The sequence below is a fragment of the Anolis sagrei genome, chromosome Y (genome assembly GCF_037176765.1).
Source record: "Anolis sagrei isolate rAnoSag1 chromosome Y, rAnoSag1.mat, whole genome shotgun sequence".
Classification (NCBI taxonomy): domain Eukaryota; kingdom Metazoa; phylum Chordata; class Lepidosauria; order Squamata; family Dactyloidae; genus Anolis; species Anolis sagrei.
Window position 1 is genome coordinate 52,858,279 of NC_090035.1, and position 7,236 is coordinate 52,865,514.

A 7,236-nucleotide genomic window follows, 5' to 3' on the forward strand; every position below is an offset into this window, starting at 1 on the left:
TGCGCAAAGAGAAGCACAACCCCTCATGAAATCTAGGGAATGTTAAAAATACCCCAAGGACAGAACTCCTGCCAGCACCCACAAAGTCTAGTCCACTCATCATCGAGGATAACATAAACATGAGCAACAAGACGGACAAGGGGGCATTGGCAAAATAAGCTCAAGACCTTAATGGCTCACCAACACACAGTAGACAACCAGGCAGTCTGGTAAGTTAACAGCAAGGTAAAAGATAGCTGAGAAAGGGCAGCTCACATGTGGAAGAACAAAAGGGGACAAAGTCACCTTCATAAAGAACCAGTAGCACCCATAGATCAGAGAGTGGTGGTTCTCCCCGAGGATAGTCTGGGATGAAGTACTGACCTACACTTGGCAGCCAGGCAGACAGCTCCAACAAGACAATTTGTACATCTGTAGAAGACGTCTCATTGAAGATGTCTTCTTTCAATTATTATTTATTATTATTAAACTTCTACAGAGAAGTCACCTGACAAGCACCGTGAAATGACAGCAAGGCACAGAACACAGCCAAACAGCAGTTTGGATATTGACACCACAAAGTACAGAGAGATGGAGGGAAAGTTCCCTTGCCCAGAAGATAAGGAATAGTCACCCAACAATGACAGCTCTTGCGTAGGCATATTTGAGTAACGCGATGCCACCATGTGCGGGAAAGGGTACATCCATCCCTCCGAAACGGAAAGAGAAGACTCACAAAGTGTCCTGTAAGAAATCTTGAATGTGCAGAACCTACTACTCTGTATGCCAGTATTACAGCAAACCTAAATCTCTCTAAGTCTCTTCCTCTATAAACGATAGCTGTCCTCCTCAGAGCAGACAAACTGACACTCCCACCTTACTCAATTAATGAATTAATACTTTGGAGAAAGGAAAAGGAGGTTGAGAAAAAACAGGAATGCACCCAAAGGCAATTCTGGGCAGCCACTGCATACCTGTGATGTCGCATTGGATACAGACAATTATCATTAAGAAGTGTAGCTGCTATCAAACACGGCATTCATTGACCGTTCCAAGTCATTTGGCACAGCGGGAGGCTACAGGGTTAAGGAAAAAAGAACATGGTAAAAATGCACAGGGCAAGTAGGCAGGCAGTGATTTCCCATCCAAAGGATTCTTAGGCCATTTGTCAACGAGGCACATTGTCATGATGCAAGACAACAGAGGACAAGCGATGGTGGGAGGTGGGCCAAATAGCACTGGATCCATAAATGCTTTATGTTCAGATCGTCCTGGATAACATTGAGGAGATCCCAAGCGCCTTCAAGCCAGTTCTTTTGGCAACAGAGGAAGATCCGGAGTCTTCAAAACATAGTCCATCTGAACTGGGGTTGTGGTTTGCTCCGGCATTCACAGCCATTGTGGGAAGATGAATCTTGGTGAGGCTTCTCTGCTTCAATACCCTTGCTCCCAGTCCTGATTGAGACTGTAACGTATGTTTTCCACCTCATTGGTTTGAAGAAATGATTTTGTGATAAATTAAAGTTTTCCTGAGCAATTTACAGTTATTTAGGGTTTTTGGGAGTTCCAGTTTCCTGGATGATTCCTACCTACCCGCACCAACACCTGCACAACATGTGACATCGAAAAAGCTACCCAAACACCCCTAGAACAAAACTTCTGCTGGCAATGGCAAAGTAAAGTTGATCCACCATGGAGGACTGGAGGAATACACAAAGCAGTAAAGCAGACACCCCTCTGAGTCCCCCCTGGGGCCAAAGAAAGAACAGGGTATGAAAACTCAAAGTAAAAATAAATTTATGGAAAAATTAAATGAGCCAAGGTTGTGATTATGTATTTCAGATAATACCATTAAATAAACCAAAGGGCTAAAGAAGGAAATAGATGTGGCAGTTAAAATTATTCAAGAGAAAATATGAAGTAACAGTAGGAATGAGGAAGAGAAGCTAGCCTTTCGGCAAATGTATGCAGCAGACCTTTAATCGGGTACCACAACACAGCAGACAGACACCCCTCAAAGAAAGGAAAGCAATAGTAAGCTCGAGAGGGGACGGACTACGGAACACTGAAGCAGAGACTGGAAAAAGTTGACAGACTCAGAACAAGCAAGAAGCACTAGCACCCATCGAGCAGAGGGTAGTGGTTCTTCCAGAAGAAACTCAGTGAAAAAAGAACTGGCCTACACAAAGCCCTCTGGATATATCATTGACCTGTAACGTTAGGAACACAGATCTCATATGAGTAATCTTTTTTTCGTAAGAAATTCCGAGGCCACCCAGGAGTTGCAGAAATGAGTCAAAGGGAAGTAAGCAGACAAATGCCGGAACACTGCACGCGTATCATGTGGAAAACGTAGAGGGAGGGGTCACATGGAGAAATGAATGCAACAAAGTGCTTGTGGAATATGTGAGGAAGGGGAGTATGCACGTACATGTGAAACGGCCGCTCTTATGGAACAAGTGTTCCCGGAGGTCAAAAATTGTGCACTAAGTATTTGTTTGCAGTTCTAAGATATTGACACAGGATGTGTAAAGACTCAAAGGCCAAACTCCAAGTTGGGAACATTGATTTGCTGACGGACAATTCCTGGGGATATGGATGCGCATGCCGACGTTCTCAGAGGAACACGAGGCCCTGGCTGATTCGGGGTTTTTTTTTTTATAAAGGGGTGGGGGGTATTCCTTACACCATGACAAGGGGAGCGATGTACTACATTGAGGGCACAGAAAGACTTACACAACATAGAACACACAGCAGTCAACCAGGCAGTCCTGAAATCCAACATTAAGGACCCAGAGTGAGACTCATATAATCCACACCCATTCCAAAGGAACCTAAAAATAAAATTACAATGCAAATCGATGAGGATATTCATTCAAGGCTAGTAAGTCGAAACCTACTGGAGGATGACAAAAATGCAGTTAAAACTAAATGCAATCATGACTACGGGAATGATCCCAGGGAATGACTGCTTGCCTGCAGTGAAAGCCAAATGCAATCATCACTCCCCCCAGGACTTAAAGAAACTTTGCCTGCTGCGCACTATATTGAACTTCTGAATTTCCCCAAAGATGGGAAATAGGCTTAAAAAATCCTGAAATAACGAACACCTACTGGCTCACGGGGGTTACCGGAGGACAACAAAGATGCAGTGAAAGCTAAATACAATCATGACTACGGGAATGACCCCCGGGAATGACTGCTTGCCTGCAGTGAAAGCCAAATGCAAACATCACTCTTGGCATTCCCCCAGGTAGTTTCCGCTTGTCTCTGCCACAACCAGGAGTCGGGCCACAAAACCAAACGTCAGGCAGTTAAAATTATTAGGTTCTTGTGGGTTTTTTCGGGCTATAGAGCCATGTTCTAGAGGCATTTCTCCTGACGTTTCGCCTGCATCTATGGCAAGCATCCTCAGAGGTTGTGAGGTCTGTTGGAAGTAGGAAAAATGGGTTTATATATCTGTGGAATGGCTGGGGTGGGGCAAGGAGCTCTTCCCTGCTGCAGTTAGGTGTGAATGTTTAGCTGATCACCTTCATTAGCATTTGAACGCCTGCCTGAGCCTGGGAAAAACTGTTGCTGGGAGGTGTTAATCTGTGCCTGGTTTTTTCCTCTCTGTTGTTTAGCTGTTATAATTTTAGAGTTTTTTAATACTGGTAGCCAGATTTTGTTCATTTTCATGGTGTCTTCCTTCCTGTTGAAATTGTCCACATGCTTGTGGATTTCAATGGCTTCTCTGTGTAGTCTGACATGGTGGCTGTTGGTGTGGTCCAGCATTTCTGTGTTCTCAAATAATATGCTGTGTCCAGGCTGGTTCATCAGGTGCTCTGCTATGGCTGACTTCTCTGGTTGAAGTAGTCTGCAGTGCCTTTCATGTTCCTTGATGCATGTCCGGACGCTGCCTTTGGTGGTCCCTATGTAGACTTGTCCACAGCTGCATGGTATATGGTAGACTCCTGCAGAGATGAGAGGATCCCTCTTGTCCTTTGCTGAACGTAGCATTTGTTGGATTTTCTTGGTGGGTTTGTAGATTGTTTGTATGTTGTGTTTCTTCATTAGCTTCCCTATGCGATCAGTGCTTCCCTTGATGTATGGCAGGAACACTTTTCCTCTGGGTGGATCTTCATCTTTACTCTCGTGGCTTGTTCTTGGTCTTGCAGCTCTTCTGATGTCTGAGGTGGAGTATCCATTGGCCTGGAGAGCCCAGTTGAGGTGGTTCAGTTCATCTTGGAGGAGGTGGGGTTGGCAGATTCTTTTTGCACGGTCTGCCAAGGCTTTAATGGTGCTTCTTTTTTGACTTGGGTGATGTTTTTATGTAGATATCTATCTGTGTGTGTGGGTTTTCTGTAGACGGTGTGACCCAATTGTTGATCTGGTTTGCGGATGACTAGGACATCTAGAAAAGGCAGTCTTCCTTCATTTTCTTTTTCCATGGTGAACTGGATGTTTGGGTGGATGCTGTTAAGATGGTCCAGGAACCTGTTGAGTTCTTCTTCTCCATGGCTCCAAATGGTGAAGGTGTAATGCACATATCTGAACCATATTGTGGGCTTTTTGGTTGCTGTCTCCAGGGCTTGTTCCATGTAGAAGTTCCATGTAGAAGTTAGCTATGACCGGGCTGAGAGGGCTCCCCATAGCTACTCCATCTTTCTGTTCGTAGAATTCATTGTCCCACTGAAAGTAACTGGTGGTAAGGCAATGGTGAAACAGAGCCGTGATGTCTTCTGGGAACCTCTGGTTGATGAGTTAAAATTATTGTTCCATTCTCCACCAATCTTACGGGAGAAGGACTTGGTGAGATGAGGAATGCACTTGATCAACTTGTAGCATTCAATTTCCCTTCGAAATCTGATGAATTACCCAAAGGAACCTACAAATGCAATAACTATGCAAATTGATGAGGACACTCATTAAAGGCAAGTCAGTTGAAACCTACTGGAGGACGACAAAAATGCAGTGAAAGCTAAATGCAAACGTGACTACGGGAATGACCCCCAGGAATGACTGCTTGCCTGCAGTGAAAGCTAAATGCAATCATCACTCCCCCAGGAATTAAAGAAACTTTGCCTGCTAAGCTCTATATTGAACTTCTGAATTTCCCCAAAGATGGGAAAGAGGCTTTAGAAATCCTGAAATAACAAACACCTACTGGCTCACGGGGGTTACCAGAGGACGACAAAAATGCAGTGAAAGCAAAATGCAAACATGACTACTGGAATGCTCCCCGTGAATGACTGCTTGCCTTCAGTGAAAGCCACATGTTAACATCACTCCTGGCATTCACCCTGGGAGTAACCACTTGCCAGTGCCATGGCCAGGAAACGGGCCACAATAACAAAAGTCGTGCAGAAAATATTATTGATCCATTCTCCACCAATCTTAAGGGGGAAGGACTTGGTGAACTGAGGAATGAACTGAGGAATGCAAGAGTCATTGCAGTGTTTGCTGTGGGGGTGGAGATTTGGATTGTACCACAGGGTAAAGGGTCGGGGTGGGGTGGGGGGGTTAGTTATATAAAGTGGACTGATTCAAAATGAGAGCAATACTTGTTTTGGTGAGAACACAATATAGAGAACACAATTAATGTAACAGCTGTTCTCAGATAAATGCAAGGCCCTCCCTTTTGTATTGTTTTTTCTTTAGGGTTCTTTTTTTAAAGGGAAATTTTTAACAGATTTCTTTTTTTGGAGGTAGTTTAAGGATGTTCTTTTGAAGATATTTTAGGATCTCTGTTTGACCTTTCCTCTGTATGAAGGCAAGGAGTGCTCGTGGGGATCACAAAAGTATTGAGTGGTGCCCCATCCCTTATGAAGGATCATTATAGTGCCCCGTTTCAAAAAGGAACCTATTTGGTGTCGAGGAACAATAAGGCAGAAGAAATATAGCATGGCACAGGGCTGATAACAAGGCAGGGTAGGTATTTTGAAGTCTATCATTTCAGGTTCTCGGAAACACAAGACAGCAGTGATCAACTGGACAGTGCTGTCAAAATCAATCTGTTTTTTGGGTGGTTGCAAGTCCCTATAAACAGTGCAGAAACAGTATGGGTTTGTTCCCCTTGTGTGACAAACTCCAAGCCCTCCCGGGTAGCACCAGGCCTTAACTCCCCTTGAATTACTGACTGAATGCTTGCCTGCAGTGAAGGCCAGCGCACCATTCCGGGCACCTATAAGCCCACCAAGGGTCGCATTTCCCCTTAACCCCCCTGGTGGAAGGAGAAGAAGGACAACTGGAAAAAGAAAAGCAGGGGCACAGGGAGATGGACACCAAGGATACAGTGGGCTTGTTCTATGGAAAGACAACACTGCTTTGGATGTCAAAGGGAAGAGGAAGAAACCTGATGCCGGCGATGCAGAGAAAATGTCATTCAAAGACAAAGGAAACGTCGGACCACATTTCTGGGATCACTATTGAATGGCATGTGGCTGGGATAAACCAAGGAAGTGGATTTCTACTAAAAAGGGTGCAGAACAGGCATTGATGGAAGCAAACGGAAGTACTTTGGCCACATCATGAGCAAAGGGGAAGTCAAGCTGGGCTTTGACAAAGAATCCCTGCCCTCAATGGCACAGCACATTGCACTGAAAAGATGCAGTGAAAGCTAAATGCAAATGTCACTCTGGCTGGCCGGACTCGGCAAATGTTACTTCTTTGTGGCAGCAGATTTCCAGCTACAGTGGTGTTTCAGAATGGGTTTGAGCCCTTGGGCCAAGCTGGCCAGAGTCTGCAAATGTAACTTCTTTGTGGCAGCAGATTTCTAATTACAGTGCTGTTTCAGAATGGGTTTGACCCCTTGGGCCCAGCAGAAGATGCTTTAAATGTATTGAAGTAATGAACACCTACTGGTTCCGGGGAGGGGGGTGTGCTTCCTCAACTTGCAGCATTCCATTGTCCGTTGGGAAATGAGGAGTCATCGGAAGGAATTGAAATAGACAATAGCATGGCAGATGGAGGAGGGTTTTCGTACAAATCAAGAAAGTGGAGTCCTACTTCAGGATGAATAAGATACAGTGAAAACTATCTGCAAGCGTCACTTCCGCAATTCCCTCCCGGGACTGCTTGCCTGCAGTGAAAGCTAAATGCAAACGTCACTTCCCTCACCTTCCCCCGAGACTGGCAGATTAGGGTTTCATGCCGATCACTTGAACTACTGAGAACCTTCTGGAGCAGTGCTCTATGACAGCTTATACTGCTGTCTTGTACTTTATTCCACGGATGATGATATTCAATCAAGCCAAGAAGTGGGGAACCTACCAGAGG